Genomic DNA, 21,794 nt, shown 5'->3' with positions numbered 1-21,794 from the left:
TACCTAAATACAATTTGTAAAAAAAAAGTGTCAGCGCTATATATGATAGCCTTGCAGTAGGCAATCAATTAGGATGTGAAAAATCTCTAACTTGTCCCTGTGATTTAGTGGTATATATATTATCACCTCTATACATCACAACAAGTTAGATTATGCATAAAATATATTAAAAACTTGACCAGAGTCCAAAGGTTCTGGATTACAGTCTTTAAAGGGTTATGTAATGGCACCCCCAGGCATAAAGGGGGTTAACAGCCGTTTAGGAGATATTCCCTTCCAGATATACAGGCAGCTATTGTAGATACCAATCCACTGAACCAGAGAAGCATACGAATGCTCTCAAACATACGAATGCTGTAAACAGCCGAATAGGAAAACTCCTAGCAGTCGAACTGGAACAGCATACAATAAATCCCCCCAAGAACGAGACAAGGCTCCGCTTTGAGGGTCAAGCAGGAACAGACTGAGCTGTGTCTTTATCGGCCTTATATACACATTTTACAGACAAAGTCCCACCCACAGGGTTTTGTAAAACAACCAATAAACACGTATAATACACTCAGACACTCCCACACAAAATCCTCCCCGGTGGACGGTAAACGGCTGCTCAGCCTCTGATTCTGCTGAATGTGTTTGTGATATCTTGGAAACAAGTATCACCACTTGCTAAAGTAAGGGTTCCTATTTGGGGGGAAGGGAATCTTTTTTTTCCTGACATTATTCATGGCAGCATTTACTCATGGGTTAGCTCCTCCCCTCACAGCAGAAAGGACAGGAAATAGAACTCTGAAACTGGTATAAATAGATCCTCCCCCTTCCCATCAGGCAGTCTTTTTTCCTGTCCTTCACAGCAGTTTGGAAGGAGCCTGCTTATGCAGAACTAGATTTTTCTTTTATGCGCACCAGGCAATATTTTTGTAGCCATGCCGGGGTTCAGCCTATAGGCCCTGAAGACCCAGCAACGCACTATTGTTAATACTGCAAACCTGGGTGCCCCCTTTAGTGACCGGGGGTCGGACCCAACCTCTCCCTTAAGGGGTGAAAATGGTCCACTGCATGCCAGGGTTCAGCCTCTTATCCCTGAAGACCCAGCAACAGGCCAGCTTGGGTACCCCGTCAGGGGATGTATGTGATATACTGCCTACATGAAGCCAGGCCAGGGTTCAGCCTCTTATCCCTGAAGACCCAGCAAACAGGCCAGCTTGGGTACCCCGTCAGGGGATGAATGTGATATACTGCCTACAGGAAACCAGGCCTGGGTTCAGCCTCTTATTTCTGAAGAACAAGCAACAGACCAGCTTGGGTACCCACTCAAGGGATGAATGTGATATACTGCCTACAGGAAGCCAGGCCAGGGTTCAGCCTCTTATCCCTGAAGACCCAGCAACAGGCCAGCTTGGGTACCCCCTGAGGGGATGTATGTGATATACTGCCTACATGAAGCCGGGCCAGGGTTTAGCCTCTTATCCCTGAAGACCCAGCAACAGGCCAGCTTGGGTACCCCCTCAGGGGATGAATGTGAAATACTGCCTACATGAAACCAGGCCAGGGTTCAGCCTCTTATCCCTGAAGACTCAGCAACAGGCCACCTTGGGTACCCCGTTAGGGGATGAATGTGATATACTGCCTACATGAAGCCAGGCCAGGGTTCAGCCTCTTATCCCTGAAGGCCCAGAAAACAGCACATCTGTAAGAGTTGCCAGCCTGGGTACCTACTTCAGAAACCAGGGGTCTGACCTATCTCTATCTCTCTCTCTCTGAAGTGATGACAGCGGTCCACTGCATACATGAGGCCCAGCTGAGTCTAAGCCTTTACCCCTGAAGACCCAGCAAACAGCACATCTATAAGAGTTGCCAGCCTGGGTACCTCCTTCAGCAATCAGGAGTCTGGCCTATCTCTCTCCCTGATGGGATGACAGTGATGTGGAATTATTAAAAATCTTTATTGTACTTGTATTGAATTATTGTACTAACTCCATTTTAACTTTATACTGTGACTTCGTCCTCCATTTTGTCCTCCTAACCTGACTTCTTCAATCCTCCATTTTGTCCTCATGACTTAACTTGTTCATTTTAAAACTACATTACGTGACTGAACTTCTCAACCCAATTAATACAGTAGACAAAGACCGTGTTTCCTTCAAGGACAAGTACCAGGAGGTGCTGGCTACTCCTTAAGACTTGCTGGCTACTCCTTAAGAGCTTGTAAGATAGTACAGTTTGAAGGCCACAGAACACAGTAGTAATGAAATGTTCTATTCATAAGAGACCTTGCACCTGGACATAAAGCCTGATATCACTGACTGTGTAAAATGACGCTTAGGACCCCCTTGTCCCCCACCCGTGTCCAGAATAATCCCACCTCTGATGGGTGGGCACGGGACTAACCTCTTAATTTTACTAACCAATAGGTAAGACACTAACTCCGTCACTTAACAATTAATCCAATTGATGATGTTTATTTGCTGATATTCTAATAATCAATGATGACGCAAAATGCCTCTTAAAAGGGCCTGCGCGCCCGCTTTTTCTGCACTTGCCAATAAACTTTCTCGAAGTTATTTTAACCTGAACCTCGTGTGTCAGACTTAATTACTTCAGCGTATATACGCAATTTAATTTTATTGATTTGGACAGGAACAGATAGACTTTGAACATTTTGGTTTACTTTCAAAAAGTACCATAACAACTTGGCGCCCAACGTGGGGCACCGGGCTATGTCTGGCCGGTGAGCCGTCCTAAGGAAGACAAGGGTGGACGGAGGAATCCAGGGGGAAGGAAGGGAGATTGATCACCTCCAGATACACGGTAGAGACTTCTGCAGAGCCACCGGTACGTTCCAGCCCCTTTGATTGACCCGTCCACGTGTCTGTGACTGCTTCCCGGGAGGACATCAAAGACAGGTAATATCTTGCCCGGTGCCTCGTTACTCACTTGTTTACCTGCATTTTAGTCTATCTGTTGCCTGGGTGTGTTTGAATTGTTTGCCTGTTTCCCCATTTTGAGATAAAGGGGGGGTGGACCTGCAGGGGATTTGCCTGGGGTTCTGTCTTGCTTGTTTTCCCCTTTTTGGGATAAAGGGGGGTGGACCTGAGGGAATTTGCCTGGGTCTTCGGTTTGTCTGCTTATCTGTTTGTATTTTGCCCCTTTTGGGATAAAAGGGGGGGGTGGACCTGTGGATGTGTTCCTGGGGGTCTTCTGTTGCCTGTTTTACAGTCTAGCTAGCGTTTTGGTAACCCACAGCTCCGGCTGAGGGGAGTCCGGTTTTGGTAACCCACAGCTCCGGCTGAGGGGAGTCCGGTTTTGGTAACCCACAGCTCCGGCTGAGGGGAGTCCGGTTTTGGTAACCCACAGCTCCGGCTGAGGGGAGTCCGGTTTTGGTAACCCACAGCTCCGGCTGAGGGGAGTCCGGTTTTGGTAACCCACAGCTCCGGCTGAGGGGAGTCCGGTTTTGGTAACCCACAGCTCCGGCTGAGGGGAGTCCGGTTTTTCTTTGGTAACCACAACCCTGAGCGCTGGGGCTTGTGAAATTCCAGTTTTCTGTTTTATTTGTGAGGGGGGCTCTGTTTCCTGGGGGGATTCAAGTAGGCATTGCTTGTTTTCCGTGGCCGCTGGTAGTGAGACTTACGAAAGTCGTTCTCCGAGCGGAGACACTACGGGGTTGAGGGAGGTGACTTTGGAATAAGCACACGAGTAAAGGAAAGGGATTATTGTTAATTTCAATTGAATTGTGATGCATGCACTGTATTTCAATTGTATTGTTGTCTTGTTTGTCTAATTAGGAGTCTCATGAACTCCTGTGTCTGTCTCTAAGGATTTTCCTTGTCTTTCATCTTTCCTATACTTCCTATATTATTATACTATCCACTCCCATTCCTCTTAAAAGAGAAGTGATTGGTCACACACTTCTCACCTCGCTCCAATCCGTGTCTACCACCCCGGGTAGGCGGATTCAGTGACTAGTCTACGTTTTGGGAAGACGCACCTGAGAAAATCCCACGATTCTCGGGTGGCAGTCGAGCATTGTAGACGTTCTTGTCCAGTTTTCCTTCTCTCTCCCTATATCTAGGACGCTGGTATAGGGGTAAAGGGATTATGGGACAGGATTTAGGCAAGCCCAGTAAGGGCTGGTTAGCATGTGATTTAGTCGAAGACAGAGAGGGTGAGGAAATGGTTAAAGGTGTTGAAAAGATTGCGAAAGTATGTAGAATTGCTGTACCGACATGTGGAAGATTGCAACCAGAAAGTTGGCGTAGGTTACTGACAGAAAAGAAAGGCAAACTTACAGATAATGGTTTATTAAAGACTGCTGAAGCATGGTATAGAGTAGCGAAGGCTATTCAACTAGAAGGTTGGGTTGAGGAAGAGATAAATCACAAAGGTGTGAAATTGTTTGTGTATCATAATAATTGTGTTGCTGGAGTTTACCCTCAGCCAGCGCCCCAAAGTGGCGCCCAGGGGACGTCTATCCCCAAGGTTCAGTCAGCAGTAGGTGATAGCCAGCTGACTATGTTCCCCACTCCCAATCCTCCTAGCACCCATCCCGTCACCTCCCCTGTCTGCCCAGTCCTGAATTCTGATGGATCTTTCTTTTCCCCCTCCCCGTCTCTAACATTCCCATCATCCTCATCCATCCCTACGTTACCTGCTGTACCCCCCCCTAACATTTCATCTGCCATTCCTTCCCTACACTCTCTCTCCGTTGATGATCCCCTCCCCTCTTCCTCCGCCCAACTAACCACCTCCTCCACCCTTGCCCCGGCTCCTCCCTCTACACCCACCCCTACCAATCCCTCTCCGTTCCCTCCCATCTCCACCCCAGCTCAATACCCCACCTCCTTCCCCTCCCCAGCCTGGCCCTACCCCTTCCCATATCCCATGACCCTGCCCTATCCCGGATATCCACTACCCACCCCCCAAGCCACTCCCCAGGTTCCGGTCATGCCCAGTCCGGCACAGTCTGCCCCAGACGTGCCCTCTTCCAACATGGCCGCCGCTTCTTCCCTTAACCCTAATGTAGTACCTTCTCCGGCCACCAATATGGCGGCCCCCAGTTCGGCCCTGATGCCGGTAATCCCCGGTGACTACTTATCCCCAGGTTATGACTCGCTAGCCACCCCTGCATCTGGGGCTCGTTCCCAACCACCGATCCTTTCACCACATTCGGGCCCTGCACCACGAAAAAGAGCCAATATCATAGAATTCGATGATGACGAGATGGACAGGGTGTCCCATGTCTCATCAGAGCTTGCCGCGGGAGCCCCAACTCATCGTTCTATCGATGACCCCTTTGGCCACAAGGGTCGGGGAGAACAGGCCCCTCCTAAATATGTTGCTTTCAATCCCACTCAAGCTAGTGCTCTAATGAAATCACTCCCTGACCCAGAAAAACAGCCTATGCCCTTCTACCGAGGGGTTGTTCAAATTCAAAAGACTTATTCCGCCGCATGGCGTGATCTACTGAGTATTTGTGCTATTAAAGCAGGGGATGCATATTGGCCGAGCATGGCCCGACACCTCAGTACTAATCTACTCAACAGTGATGTTGATTACCCCTCTGGAGTAACTTTTTGCACCCAACTAAGAGAATGGGCTAAGGACAAACTTGCGGATCAGGCTGCTGGCCTTACTGATGTTATTCAAGAAAAAGGAGAATCAGTGGAAAGGTTTCATGCAAGACTGTACCAAATGTTTACAGATTTGGGGTTTGATCTCACTGACAAGATTCATTCACAAATGTTGTCCGGTGCGTTCGTCCAAGGTGTTAAAGACCCAATACGCAAGGGAATCATTGCTGCACGCCCCGAATATAAGGTTGTTCCCCTAGATACTTTACTCCTAGTTGCTAGGGGCCTAGAGTCTGCCCAGACCCTTAGAAGGCCAAATTCTGCTCCCCTTATGGTGGCACGCACTACCCCTATTCCCAAGGGTACCAGACCAGAGGAAGGTGTTTGTTTTAATTGTAAGGTCAAAGGGCATTTTAAAAGTGACTGCCCGGAACCCAAAAGAGAGCCAAGAAAGCCACACAGGCCTGCCCCGGCCCCTAAGACTGAGAAGGAGGTTCCAATAATTGAGGAACCAGATGACTAGGAAATTGGCAAGCCTGTGTCATTAACCCCTGTTATGGCAGTGTCTACAGGGGATAAGGGGGGGCCACTTGCTACAGTAACTTTGCCCATCGAAGGCCACCCTACCACATTTCTTGTTGACACAGGTGCAGCCCGTAGTGTTCTACGAGAACGAGACTTGCCAGACCCATCTTTCCTGTCCAACATTGATGTCTCTTGTGTTGGAGTGGATGGCCAGCCGAGACATAGCCCTCTAACAACCCCGCTACGAGTTGGCTCTAGCCTGCTCGCTCGCTTTGTAGTATCCTCCACATGCCCCATTAACCTGTTAGGTGCTGATGTCCTCTCACGCCTGCAAGCATCCATCACTTTTACCCCGGATGGGCAGGTAGAAATGTTTACACCCCTGTCTGTATCAGACACTTCAGCCCTATGCTCTTTGCCTCTGATGCTGCATTTAGAAAAGCCCCGTGAGGAAACAGCAGAATTAAGGTCCAATTTCCCAGAGGAATTAAAAACACAGGTGCCCGTAAAGTTATGGTCCTCAGGCCCAGAGGACATAGGTCACCTAAATGTTCCCCCTGTGGTGGTAAAGCTTATTCCTGGAGCTAAGTTACCAAGAAAACCACAATATCCATTAAAACCAGCACAGTCAGCTGCAATTTCTGTCCACATTAAGGCACTCTTGGAGAAGGGTGCCCTTGTCAAATGTAAATCTGAATGCAACACCCCGTTATTTCCTGTGAAGAAGAAAACTCCGAAGGGTGAGCCAGAGAAGTACAGGATGGTTCAGGATCTCCGTGCTGTTAATGAAGCCACAGTCCTGGACACCCCTCTTGTACCAAATCCTCATACTCTGCTTTCTGGAGTCCCACCATCTGCAAAATTCTTCACAGTTATTGACCTAGCAAATGCTTTTTTCAGTGTCCCACTGGACCCATCCTGCCAATATCTGTTTGCTTTCACTCATGAGATGCAACAGTATACCTGGACTGTCATGCCCCAAGGGGCACAAAATTCACCAAGTCAATTTGCAAAGGCCATGGCCACCATCCTTGACCCATGGCAAGCCGAGCACCCAGAAGTTGTTCTGCTTCAGTATGTGGATGATTTGCTGCTCTGTGGAGATGACATACCCACTACCGAAGAGTGCTCAATTAGTCTGCTTTGTTATTTGGCAGAACAAGGATGCAAAGCTTCGCTCATCAAGCTACAGTTCTGCCAACCTTCAGTAATTTTCCTTGGACACTGCCTATCTCAAGGTACCAGACATCTTACTCGGGACCGGGTAAGAGCTGTGCTGGATATTCCGCCTCCAAGGACTTCTAAGTCTCTTCATGCCTTCCTAGGCCTCATTTCCTATTGCAGAGCATGGATCCCAGAAGCCTCTCTGCTCATGCAACCTCTCTATGACGCACTTAAGTCTGACCCTTTCTGTTTAACTAAAGAAGCTATGGACAATTTTACTGCTCTCAAACGAGCCATTGCTTCTGCTCCTGCCTTGGGCCTCCCTGACTACTCCAAAACTTTCAAATTGTTTGTCTCTGAAAGACAAGGCCACGCAACAGGAGTGCTCACCCAAACTAATGACTTAAGAGGCCGCCAGAGGCCTATTGGATATTTCTCATGTCAACTGGACATTGTGGCCAGAGGGACTCCTTCCTGTCTCAGGGCTGTTTTTGCTGCGAGAGAACTCATAGAGAAGACCTCAGACCTGGTCCTTGGCCACCCTCTGGTTGTTTTGGCCCCTCATGACATCTCTGCCATCATCAACCAAGTCCAGCTCAAGCACGTGTCTCCAGCCAGACACCTGCGCTTACAGTGTCATCTTCTTTTGCCTGACAACATTTCCATCCAAAGATGTCAGGTGCTTAATCCGTCCACTCTTCTTCCACTCCCTGAGGGGGGTATCTATTATGGATTTATCACGGATGAAACCTACATTCACCTGCTCTGTGGATGTATTAAGAAAGTCATGCATCCACATTTGACATTTTATGAAGGTGAAAAACCTCTCTGTGAAGGCCCAGATCACGCCTTCTGCACCACGTGGTATAAACCAAACATTACCCCTGAACCTTGCTATGAAGATGAGCTTTACCACCGGACCGATGTAAAGCTTACTGCACAAGACTTCTATTGTGACTCTGACGGCAATAGTATGGTCTTGATCCAGCTACCTCAACAACTTAACTACCTTTACCGCCATTGGGATACTGCTATCCCACATATTCCTGTTACCAAGTTGAAGACAAGGTCATGGAATGATCTTGGGCCCATGGCAAAACTATGGGCCACCATGACTGAAGAACAGCTACAGGAAAATGGCATTGTCAAATACCCAACAACTGACCTTCTAGAAGCATGGCCACGCCATTTCCTGGAAAAGGAATTCCAAGATCTGGTCATAAAGAATGATTATGACCCAGAAACACCTCACGACTGTTTTGAACAGATGAAAATGGAAACAGTGCACTTACCAACTGTGCATGAGAACCCATTACCAGACCCGGATTTTACCCTGTTTGTGGACGGATCGAGATATGCCGATGAAGGAGGAACATATCATACAGGATATGCCGTAACCACAACAGATGAAGTTATTAAATCATCATCCTTACCACCAGCAATGTCTGCACAAGAAGCTGAATTACAGGCTCTGACTTCAGCCTGCAAAATTTCCGAAGGAAAACGTGCCAACATCTATACAGATTCAAGATATGCTCTAGGCGTGGCACATGACTTCGGCCTAATTTGGAAGACTAGAGGATTTCTTACCACCGCCGGTACACCAGTCAAACACAGCACTGCAATCAAGGAGCTAATGGATGCCCTCCTACTCCCCAAAGAAGTGGCCGTTTTGAAAGTAAAGGCCCATGGGAAATTGGATACAGATGAAGCAAAGGGCAACCATTTGGCTGATCAGGCTGCTAAGTTAGCGGCCAGGGATTTGCAGGAAGTGGATGAAGAAGTGTCCGGACAAGAAGAAGAAGTCCCTATTTTTGCCCTGCAAACTCTTCCTACTGACTTGCGAATTTTACAAGAACAGCAAGCTGCAGTCACTCCTGAAGAAGTCCAGAAATGGAAAAAGAAAGGAGCTGTCCAAAAGGACGGAATATATTACAACAACTTCAAATTTTGTCTTCCCAGAAATTTGTATCCAGCAGTTGTCCAATGGGCACATGGGCCTGCACACCTGTCAAAAGAATTGATGGCCGCCCTCATACAGAAGTATTATGAAGCACCTGGAATCACAACATTGATCAATAGCTTCTGCAAGGCCTGTGTCATTTGTGCAAAATGCAATCCAGGAAGACCAGTTAAAGTACCTGCGAAACACCTGGCAAAGCCCATGTACCCCTTCCAGCGGATTCAGATTGACCACATCCAAATGCCCAAGAGTGGGCCCCATGAATATGCACTAGTAATAGTGGACATGTTCTCAGGCTGGCCAGAAGCCTACCCAGTGGCCAATATCACTGCAAAAACAACCGCAAAGCGCCTACTTACAGATATTGTATGTAGATTCGGACTCCCAGAAGTTATTGAGAGTGATCAAGGCCCAGCCTTTACAGCAACTGTGACTAAAGAAATTTGGACTGCCCTAGGGGTGACTCTAGCTTTCCACACCCCTTACCACCCACAAAGTAGTGGTAAAGTGGAGCGCATGAATGGCACCCTAAAAACTAGAATGTTAAAAATGTCACAAGAAACAAAGATGCCCTGGCCAGAAAGCCTACCGATAGCTCTATTTAGTGTTAGGCACACACCTAGAGGGAAGCATTCACTGTCCCCATATGAGGTTCTATTTGGGACAGCACCCAGACTAGGTTGTTATTATCCACAGCAGTTGCAACTCCAATCAGATGTTTTAGTAGACTATGTAACTGAACTTGCAAATGTCCTAAACAAAATACATGCCCAAGTTTTCTCTTCAATTCCAGATCCCGAATTGGATACAGGTTCCCATAACCTACTTCCCGGAGATTGGGTCCTGGTCAAGAAGTTTGTGCGGAAAAATACCCTGGAACCAAGATTTGACGGTCCATTCCAAGTTCTCCTGATTACCGCAACCTCCGTCAAATTGGCCGGTAGGCCAAATTGGATCCACGCTTCCCACTGCAAGAAATCTCCTGCCCCAGAGGAAGCGAATATCGCACAAACATGTATCTCTGGTACATCTTCTCCTTAATTAGCCTTATGAAGGCCCAGCAAGTAGCCATTACCAAAGACATTAGTGGGTACACCTTCTGGTATAATTCATCATGCACCCAGGTGGCTACTTATACCTTTGACTACTGTGATATTGTAGAATGCCCATTTCCCACACCACAAATCCAGAGCATCTATAGAGATATCCCTCATTCGAAAGACCCATATGTTTGTGTAGTTGACAAACAATGGGGGCACAATTGTGATCACTGGGGGGCGGCGGGATGGAATGCCGGGCCTGCCTGGGGTTACAAACCAAAAAGTGCCGTAGCTAAAGTAGATGATCATGGTAGATCGCTTCTCCAGAGAATGACTTTGAGAAAGCCTGGGGGGAGCACACCAATGAAATTAATCCTTAACATTGAGCGCCCAAGCCCAACAGATGCAGACCAGTATGTGATGGGAATGTACTGGAAAAAGGGTTCCTACCAGAAATTAGGGCATTTCTACCTCAAAGATATGTGCAACTCTTCTGAGTGGCAAGGGGCCACCCACATGGTCCCTAACCCATTAAAACCCCATATCCAGACCTTTCAGGACATGATGGCCATCGCTAACCCCACTTTTGAAGATACCATGGCCGCTGAAACAGGTTTTAATGATGTAAATTTATGGTTAGAATGGATGAAATATAATGCTAATAAGCATAATAGAACCGCATGTTATGTGTGTGGAGGTGCCCGGCCTCACCTGGGTACTGTACCTTTAATCCTACCCGTAGATATAGAAGAATGTGTTTTAAGCCTTTTTGCCTATCACTATAATTTTAACAGGTCCATATGTATTGCATGGACAAAGGAGTATCCTCTTCTAGCCAAAGACGTCAAACCCCCTGATGGTATTACCGTATATAAAGGTAATTACACTTGCTATGCCATGTACGATGGTATTGGTAAATTTGTAGGTAACTTTTCCAAAGGCTATTGTGCTACATACAGAACTGTCCCTGTACGTTTGCTGCAACATCACACTAGGTCACTAGGAGACATTTATTGGTTGTGTGGGGATTTACAGCTAAGATCCAGAATGGACACAGAATGGTGGGGAGAGTGTACTTTGACTAAGGCCATTATGCCTATACATATTATTTCTGACACACACCTCAACACCCATGAGTTCAGCCACACTAAGGTTAAACGTGACGCCCCAGTGAAAGGAAGTTTTGATCCTCATGTATATATTGATGCCATTGGAGTGCCCAGGGGGGTGCCCAATGAGTTTAAAGCAAGAGATGAGGTTGCTGCAGGATTTGAATCAATTTTTACCATAGTTACCGCAAACAAGAATCTAAATTGGATAAATTACATTTATTATAATCAACAGCGTTTTGTCAATTACACCAGAGACGCCCTCCAGGGGTTGGCCGAACAGTTGCAGGCCACATCCCAAATGACTTTCCAGAATAGAATGGCCCTAGATATGATCTTAGCCGAAAAAGGAGGGGTTTGTAAGATTTTGCCCGACACTATGACATGTTGTACCTACATCCCAGAAAACACAGGCCCTAATGGTAAAGTCACACTAGCTATAGAAAAATTAAATGACCTGTCTGAAGAGTTAAAAAGGAATTCTGGGATAAAAGATCCCTGGGAAAGATGGTTTGGTTGGATGACAGGATGGCAAAAGGCTTTAATGCAGATTGGTATGGCTATACTAATTTTTCTTTTTATTTTTGCTCTTCTCTTTTGTTGTGTCCTCCCATGTCTGAGAAAATCCCTCATGAAGACTGTTGACCAAGCAGCACCCACTTTGACCCATCTCGAAGTTGATGACCAAGAATTCCAAGACATCAACTCACCCTGTCTGCCGCTGCAAACATTCCCTTTTGTTGATAAAGTGCAGGAATTCTAGGAAGGGACTAGCTCAGGGACAGCATCTGTCAGTGAATGGTAAAGGCCCCATGTGGAGAAGTGGTGGGTTAGCTGCCATGGGATACCCTTGGGTGTGAAGCGTTCGAGAGCCATACTGACGGATGGTTAGCCTATTAGGGTCAGACCTAGGGACAGCCTTGCACTTTGCATTAACACCTAGCTAGCGGCCACGGGGTTTCTGTGCCTTTGGGTTAACACGTCTTCTGATACTAACATAATAAAGTTTTATCTCTTAGAATCTAACATTTCATAGGGGGGACTGATGTGGAATTATTAAAAATCTTTATTGTACTTGTATTGAATTATTGTACTAACTCCATTTTAACTTTATACTGTGACTTCGTCCTCCATTTTGTCCTCCTAACCTGACTTCTTCAATCCTCCATTTTGTCCTCATGACTTAACTTGTTCATTTTAAAACTACATTACGTGACTGAACTTCTCAACCCAATTAATACAGTAGACAAAGACCGTGTTTCCTTCAAGGACAAGTACCAGGAGGTGCTGGCTACTCCTTAAGACTTGCTGGCTACTCCTTAAGAGCTTGTAAGATAGTACAGTTTGAAGGCCACAGAACACAGTAGTAATGAAATGTTCTATTCATAAGAGACCTTGCACCTGGACATAAAGCCTGATATCACTGACTGTGTAAAATGACGCTTAGGACCCCCTTGTCCCCCACCCGTGTCCAGAATAATCCCACCTCTGATGGGTGGGCACGGGACTAACCTCTTAATTTTACTAACCAATAGGTAAGACACTAACTCCGTCACTTAACAATTAATCCAATTGATGATGTTTATTTGCTGATATTCTAATAATCAATGATGACGCAAAATGCCTCTTAAAAGGGCCTGCGCGCCCGCTTTTTCTGCACTTGCCAATAAACTTTCTCGAAGTTATTTTAACCTGAACCTCGTGTGTCAGACTTAATTACTTCAGCGTATATACGCAATTTAATTTTATTGATTTGGACAGGAACAGATAGACTTTGAACATTTTGGTTTACTTTCAAAAAGTACCATAACAACAGCTGTCCACTGCATACACGAGGCCCAGCCGAGTCTAAGCCTTTATCCTTGAAGACCCAGTAAACAGCACTTCCATAAGGTGACTACCTGGGTATTCCTTTTCTATGTGTTCCACCTTGTATGGGGTTGGTTAAACCTCCTCCCACTGGTGATGATGGACGGCAAATGGGGTACAGATGGAAGCCTATAGTTTAAACAGTTTAGGATGTCAGTTGTTCAAATCCCCATTTTGCCGCTGAAACACAGGCCTGCAGCGGTTCAGGTAAGTGCATTAGTAATTTAGATTAAAGCTAGTATAGGCACCTGGGTCTCTGTTCTTTCAGTCCCTTCCAGCTGCTTACATTAGGCTTCCTTCTAACAAATAGGTCACATTTAGGAGGTTTGTGTGGTGAGCATTTAGGTAAGTTTATACATGAAAGGATGCTTGGTGCAAAAGAGTGCTGATAATACAAGGAGGCATTGTGAAAAAGAGTGCTGATAATGCAATGAGGCATTGTGAAAAAGAGTGCTGATAATGCAAGGAGGCATTGTGAAAAAGAGTGCTGATAATGCAATGAGGCATTGTGAAAAAGAGTGCTGATAATGCAAGGAGGCATTGTGAAAAAGAGTGCTGATAATGCTATGAGGCATTGTGAAAAAGAGTGCTGATAATGCAATGAGGCATTGTGAAAAAGAGTGCTGATGATGGATATCCTGGCTGTCTAAAGTCTGCTGGAATTCCACCTATCTGAAGACAGAGAAATATCCAAGGTAAGAGAACTTTCTTGGATGTCTGATTGACGTACACACATATATATGACAGGTTTTAAAAACCTAACTCTAAGTCCACACTCACTTGTTTCTATCAAGATGTGGCATTGATTGCTGTTATCTGTGCATTATCGCAAATAAGCAGGCTTTTCCAGAGAGTGGAAGGATATACTGCACAGGAGACCACCGGGCTTCGGTATCTGTACATAATCTGGTGGTGGTATAGCATCGGTATGTTTTCACTTTATGCTATGAACAGAGTGTGTCCACTATATGCTCCATGTATGGGTTACTGTGAGGACACAGCCTCAGTATATGTACCCACTATATGCTCTATGTATGAGTTACTATGAGGACACGGCCTCAGTATATGTATCCACGACATGCTCCATGTGTGGGTTACTGTGAGGACACGGCCTCAGTATATGTACCCACTATTTGCTCTATGTATGAGTTACTGTGAGGACACGGCCTCAGTATATGTACCCACTATATGCTCTATGTATGGGTTACTGTGAGGATACAGCCTCAGTATATGTACCCACTATATGCTCTATGTATGGGTTACTATGAGGACACAGCCTCAGTATATGTACCCACTATATGCTCTATGTATGGGTTACTATGAGGACACGGCCTCAGTATATGTACCCACTATATGCTCTATGTATGGGTTACTGTGAGGACACGGCCTCAGTATATGTACCCACTATATGCTCTATGTATGGGTTACTGTGAGGACACGGCCTCAGTATATGTACCCACTATATGCTCTATGTATGAGTTACTGTGAGGACACGGCCTCAGTATATGTACCCACTATATGCTCTATGTATGGGTTACTGTGAGGACACAGCCTCAGTATATGTACCCACTATATGCTCTATGTATGGGTTACTGTGAGGACACGGCCTCAGTATATGTACCCACTATATGCTCTATGTATGGGTTACTGTGAGGACACAGCCTCAGTATATGTACCCACTATATGCTCTATGTATGAGTTACTGTGAGGACACGGCCTCAGTATATGTACCCACTATATGCTCTATGTATGGGTTACTGTGAGGATACAGTCTCAGTATATGTACCCACTATAGGCTCTATGTATGAGTTACTGTGAGGACACAGCCTCAGTATATGTACCCACTATATGCTCTATGTATGGGTTACTGTGAGGATACAGTCTCAGTATATGTACCCACTATATGCTCTATGTATGGGTTACTGTGAGGACACAGCCTCAGTATATGTATCCACTACATGCTCCATGTATGGGTTACTATGAGGACACGGCCTCAGTATATGTATCCACTACATGCTCCATGTATGGGTTACTAAGAGGACACGGCCTCAGTATATGTACCCACTATATGCTCTATGTATGGGTTACTATAAGGACACGGCCTCAGTATATGTACCCACTATATGCTCTATGTATGAGTTACAATGAGGATACGGCCTCAGTATATGTAGCCATTATATGCTCTATGTATGAGTTACTATGAGGACACAGCCTCAGTATATGTACCCACTATATGCTCTATGTATGAGTTACAATGAGGACACAGTCTCAGTATATGTACCCACTATATGCTCTATGTATGAGTTACTATGAGGACACAGCCTCAGTATATGTACCCACTATATGCTCTATGTATGAGTTACAATGAGGACACAGTCTCAGTATATGTACCCACTATATGCTCTATGTATGGGTTACTATAAGGACACGGCCTCAGTATATGTACCCACTATATGCTCTATGTATGAGTTACAATGAGGACACAGTCTCAGTATATGTACCCACTATATGCTCTATGTATGAGTTACAATGAGGACACAGTCTCAGTATATGTACCCACTATATGCTCTATGTATGAGTTACAATGAGGACACAGTCTCAGTATATGTACCCACTATATGCTCTATGTATGGGTTACTATAAGGACACGGCCTCAGTATATGTACCCACTATATGCTCTATGTATGAGTTACAATGAGGACACAGTCTCAGTATATGTACCCACTATATGCTCTATGTATGAGTTACTATGAGGACACAGCCTCAGTATATGTACCCACTATATGCTCTATGTATGAGTTACAATGAGGATACGGCCTCAGTATATGTAGCCACTGTAGCGGAGAGCTGATTTCTCGCAGCTATTCTCCACTTTAGATCCAAGGAAGGCTCAGGAACAAGTCATTAGTAAATCCACAGCAGAGTTTCCAGCAGGTAAAAAGGTACAGAAATATCCCCACAGCACTCCCAATAACTGGACGACACACAGTTTCAGGAGTAGAACTGACAATTGTTTATTTCAGGGTTTCTTATAAAGCCTGCTCCCATGCAAGGGAGGGAACTACAATAATTATGACAGTGACCAATGCAGGGCTTGTTACCTCCCACACATCTCCTCCCCTCGGTGTGAGTCATAATCCCCTTAACTTGTACAGGACTTTACCCCAAACTTGGATGTACCCCTAAACCATCACATATCCTTAATATTAGGGTACCGCTAGGTAGCCCTGATCTGGGTGAATATAATATCCAAAATTCACCCAGATCGGACCGGTGGTTCGGCAGTTACCAGAAGGTGAAGTTTGACCGACCGCACACGAGTTGGTATCCGAAAAGAGTTCCACGTGAATGGGCCCTGCGGTCGGTCTCCGTTCGGCAGATAAAACAGACATTTCTAACAGCCATCCATACTTTAATCCACCCAGATGGTGATTCCCTCATTCAGTACTTCGTAACTACCGAATGGGGATTTGTTAGGACTCTCCGTTCGGTCGCTACGGGGCTCTGGAGGTCTCAGCGGTGTTTGGTTGTCTGAGTGTCCGATTTGGGTTCCAGACACTCGACGACACAACACCGCTGAGATTTTCATGCGTAAGATGGCCGCCGCCACGTGTACGCATGCCGAATGGCGGCCACACCGATACAATGTTAACTTGTGGTTTTGGAGAGAATGTGAACTTTAATTGTTGGCACACTTCTCTCCGGGGTGGTTCCTCCGTTCGGTAGTTTCCATAAGTATATAGTACGGAGGGAAACTACCGAATAACCTACAATTCACACTTTACATACATGAATAGCAATTCAACACAGGTAAAATTATAATGAACATAGTCACACAGGCATATTGCAGGACAGGCTTACTGCGTTCCGCTACACTGCTCCCCCTTGCCCACAAGCCGGCATACACAGTCTGATCCCACACGGATCGGCTTGGGGATGACCGGGGTGCTCACGGATTATTTCTCCAGATCAGTTTGTCGTGACAACCCGTCGGCGTTTCCATTTTGCTTACCCGGGCGGTATTGAATGTTAAAGTCAAAGGGCTGCAGCGCCAAACTCCAGCGCAGCAGCCTGGCATTGTCCCCAGCCACCCGGTTCAGCCAGACCAACGGGTTGTGATCCGTGAGCAAAGAAAAAGCCTGTCCATACAAGTAGGGTTGTAATTTCTTTAAGGCCCACACCACAGCTAGGCATTCCTTCTCGATGGCGGCGTAGCTTACTTCCCGAGGTAAAAGTTTGCGACTGATGTAAGCCACGGGGTGTTCTCCGCCATCGGCCCCGACTTGGCTCAGTACTGCCCCCAATCCAAACATAGAAGCGTCTGTGTGGACAAGAAAACGTTTAGTTGGATTGGGAGCGGCCAAGACAGGGGCATTAACAAGTGCATCTTTCAAGTGTTGGAATGCCTGCTCACACTCCGGGGTCCAGGTTACTTGGCGGGGAAGGTTTTTACGGGTCAGGTCAGTGAGGGGTTTGGCCAGGGCACTATAATTGGGCACAAACTTCCGGTAATACCCTGCTGTCCCTAGGAAGGCTAATACCTGGGTTTTAGTTTTCGGGGTAGGCCACTGTGCTACTGCCTCTACTTTGGCTGGTTCCGGCTTTTGTTTACCACAGCCCACTCTGTGGCCCAGGTACTGTACCTCGGCCATCCCAATGCTACATTTTGTGGGTTTTAAGGTCAAGCCAGCCTCCCTGATTCTGTCTAGAACCGCTCCTATATGGGCCAAGTGTTCCTGCCAGGTATCGCTAAATATGGCAATATCATCGAGATATGCGCAGGTATAGTCTTGGAACCCATCTAGGAGGCGGTCCACCATCCGTTGGAAGGTAGCCGGCGCGTTTTTCATCCCAAACGGCATGACCTTAAATTGGTACAAGCCGAATGGGGTGACAAAGGCGGACTTAGGGATGGCGTCCGGGGCCAAGGGAATCTGCCAATACCCTTTACACAAATCAATAGTGGTAAGGTATTGACCCCTGGCCATCCGGTCCAGCAACTCATCTATCCTAGGCATCGGGTATGCGTCGGATACGGTTTTCTCATTCAATCTCCGGTAGTCCACGCAAAAGCGGGTCGTGCCGTCCCGCTTTGGTACGAGGACTACGGGAGAGGCCCAGGGGCTATCGGAGGGCTCAATGACTCCTAACTGAATCATCTCTTCAATTTCCTTGCGCATATTCTCCCGTACCGCTTCAGGGATGCGGTATGGAGTCTGGCGCATGGGAAGTTGGCCAGGGGTTTCTACTCGGTGGGTAGCCAGAGGGGTGTATCCAGGTATATTAGAAAAGGTCTCCTGCTTTTCTTGCAGGAGTTGTTGTACCTCGATACGCTCCTGTGGGCTTAACCGATCCCCCAGTACAACTGCTCCTAAATCCCCAGCCATCTGTCCGTCTTCTAACAGATCGGGGAGGGGTAGGCTGTCGCCTTCTTCAGAGGTGGGGGCGCAGATAGCTGTCACCTCCTCTGATCGCTCTTGGTAAGGCTTCAGCATGTTCACATGGATCATGCGTCGCCCCCCATTCCCTGCGCAGTGGCCAATTATATAAGTGGTGTCACACCGTTGCTCTACCACCTTATAAGGGCCTTGCCAGGCGGCCTGTAGCTTATCGTGTCGGACAGGTTTTAAAATTAAAACTTTCTGTCCGACCTGAAAGCTACGGTCCCTGGCGCCTCTATCGTACCAGGTGCGCTGACGCGTCTGAGCTGCCTGTAGGTTTTCCTTTACCGTCTTTGTGAGAGCTTCCAGGCGATCTCGGAGGGCCAACACATATGGTACAATAGGGGTGCCGTCAGCGCTACGGTCTCCCTCCCAGTGTTCTCTAATCAAGTCCAGGGGTCCCCTTACTCTCCTCCCGAAAAGCAGTTCAAAGGGAGAAAATCCCGTGGATTCCTGCGGCACCTCCCGGTAAGCAAACAGTAAGTGCGGCAGGAATTTTTCCCAGTCTCGGTGGGTCTCTGCGAAGGTTCGAAGCATCTGTTTTAAGGTGCCATTGAACCGTTCGCAGAGCCCATTCGTCTGGGGGTGGTACGGGGCACTAATGATGGGCTTAATCTTACAGAACTTCCAGAGCTGTTGGGTGACCTCTGCCGTGAACTGAGTGCCCTGATCCGAGATGATCTCCCTGGGTAACCCCATCCGGGAGAAAATCTGCATCAGCGCCTCAGCCACCGTCTCTGCATGGATATTAGTTAAGGCTACCGCCTCGGGGTAGCGAGTGGCGTAGTCCACTACGGTCAAAATGTACCGTTTGCCTGATGGGCTAGGCTTCCGGAAGGGGCCTACAATGTCTACTGCAACCCTATGAAAGGGTTCCTCAATTATGGGTAGGGGGTGCAGCTTTGCCTTACGCTTATCCCCCCTCTTTCCTACCCTCTGGCACGTATCGCAGGTATTACAATACCTGCGCACCTCCTGGCTAATCCCTGGCCAGAAGAAACTTTGGGTCAGCCGATATCTGGTACGGCTGACCCCCAAATGTCCGGATAGCGGAATATCGTGCGCTATCCGGAGTAATTCGGTTCGGTACCTCTGCGGTACCACGAGCTGTCTTGCAGTTATGGGTTCTGACCCAGCTATCTCTTTACTCGTTTCCCGGTATAATAACTGCCTGTCCCATACAAATCTTTCCCCCTCCGCCCCAGGTTGAATAGAGGTGACCTTGTCTCGATATACTTGTAAGGTAGGGTCAGTGATCACCTCGGCTACAAACTCGTCAGGAGGGGCCCACGGCATACAGTCTAGGGAAGGGGAGGAATCTCTTACCTGGACCTCCGGCAGTGCGTTGTTGTTGTGCTGGGTGCGGGCCTGTTGCCTGGTGACTACTGGGTGTGCTTCCTCAGTAGTTTGTGGTTCAAAGGCGGAGGTGAGTTTGCCCAGATCATTCCCTAGGACCACCTCAGCAGGTAATTGCGGCATTAGTCCCACTTCCACATTCCCAAACCCCGCACCCCAATGCAAGTGTACCCGGGCTGTGTCTAGCCGATACACGGCTCCCCCTGCAACCCTGACAGCCACAGTCTTATTCAGTTTGGCCTTGTCTGAAACCAAATGGCTTTGCACCAGGGTGATGGTGGCTCCCGAGTCTCTGAGCCCCTGCATAGGCTTTCCTTCGAGATATACGGTCTGCCTATGGTGCTGTCGATTATCCGCCTGTGCTTGTAAGGGATTGGCCTCATGCAGCACTTCCCACTGTTCCACAGTCGTGACTGGAACGGCAGAGCTGTAGGGAAGTGGTACCTCATCTTGGTAGTGATGCGCGGCTGCTCTCGGTGGTGGTGGTGGAGGCCCTGGTCGGATCCAGGTGTTGCGATCTCTAGACTGTGGACACTCTCGTTGGAAATGTCCCCACTTCTGGCATCGGTGGCATTGCACAGAAGCAGGTGTGCGGTATCTCTGTTGTGCTGCTGCTGGTGCTGGTGGAGGGAGTTGTCTTGGTGGGGGTTGAGGGTTAGGAGAGAAGGAATTCCCCCCTGGTGGCCGCATGGCAGGTTTGGTACTCACTGCCTTGGTCTGTCTGCGAGCGTCCATAAAATCATCTGCCTTTTTGGCAGCCTCGGTGAGGGTGATGGGGTTACGATCCCTCACCCATTCCTGTAGCTCTGAGGATATCCCCTCATAAAACTGCTCCAACAGCAGCATTTGTAACAAGTCCTCCATGGACCGCGCTTTACTGGACTGCATCCACCCAAGAGCTGCCCTTTCCAGTCGGCAAGCCCACTCTGCATGCGAATCTTTGTCCGCCTTTTTCAATTCCCTGAAGCGCCTCCGGTATGCCTCTGCTGTTATTGCATACCGGGCCAGGATAATTTCTTTTACCCGGTTATAGTTCCTAATTTCAATATCAGGCACAGTGCGGTAAGCTTCAGCTGCCCTTCCTGACAGCCGTCCTGCTAATATGGGTACCCACTCTTCCCTTGGTATGTTATGCAGCGTACACAGTCTCTCAAAGTCTTGGAGGAAGGCATCTATATCCTCCTCTGCTTCCACATACGTTTTGAAAGCTTGATAGGGAATTTTGGGCTTACCCTCTTGTGCCACAGCTCCTGCTGCACTTCTTTCCGGTGTTTGTGGTCTCCTGTTTCTCATCACAAACTCCTGCACCTCTGTCATCGTTTTAGAGATGATCTCTGTTGGTGGGTTTTCTCCATAAAAGGCCAGTCTGAATTGTAAGTGCCTTTGGAACTCCTCCTGTTCTGTTTCAGGTCTTTGTTCCGTGGCCTGGACCTCTTCTGCTCTGTACTCTGCCATTACTTCGGTGATAAGCGTTGCTTTGGATTTGCTGCTGGCAGAACCACCTTTCGCTTCTAGAAGGTCTTTCAATGTGGTTCTCTTTAGCGTGGAAAGGTCAATCTCCATTAATCCTTGTTCCTCTGTGAGTCTGGATCCCAGCGCTGCCAACCAATGTAGCGGAGAGCTGATTTCTCGCAGCTATTCTCCACTTTAGATCCAAGGAAGGCTCAGGAACAAGGCATTAGTAAATCCACAGCAGAGTTTCCAGCAGGTAAAAAGGTACAGAAATATCCCCACAGCACTCCCAATAACTGGACGACACA

The 21,794-nt window shown here is 47.4% G+C and overlaps 1 protein-coding gene across 1 annotated transcript in view; it reads right to left on the bottom strand.

Moving 5' to 3' along the window:
* The window catches only part of LOC134608226 (kinesin-like protein KIFC3), a 211,384-nt gene that overhangs the window by 167,446 nt on the left and 22,144 nt on the right, over positions 1-21,794 (bottom strand). The window lies entirely within an intron of this gene.

Source organism: Pelobates fuscus, chromosome 4, assembly GCF_036172605.1.
Source record: "Pelobates fuscus isolate aPelFus1 chromosome 4, aPelFus1.pri, whole genome shotgun sequence".
Taxonomy (NCBI): Eukaryota; Metazoa; Chordata; class Amphibia; order Anura; family Pelobatidae; genus Pelobates; species Pelobates fuscus.
This window is presented reverse-complemented; position numbering and strand designations above follow the sequence as displayed.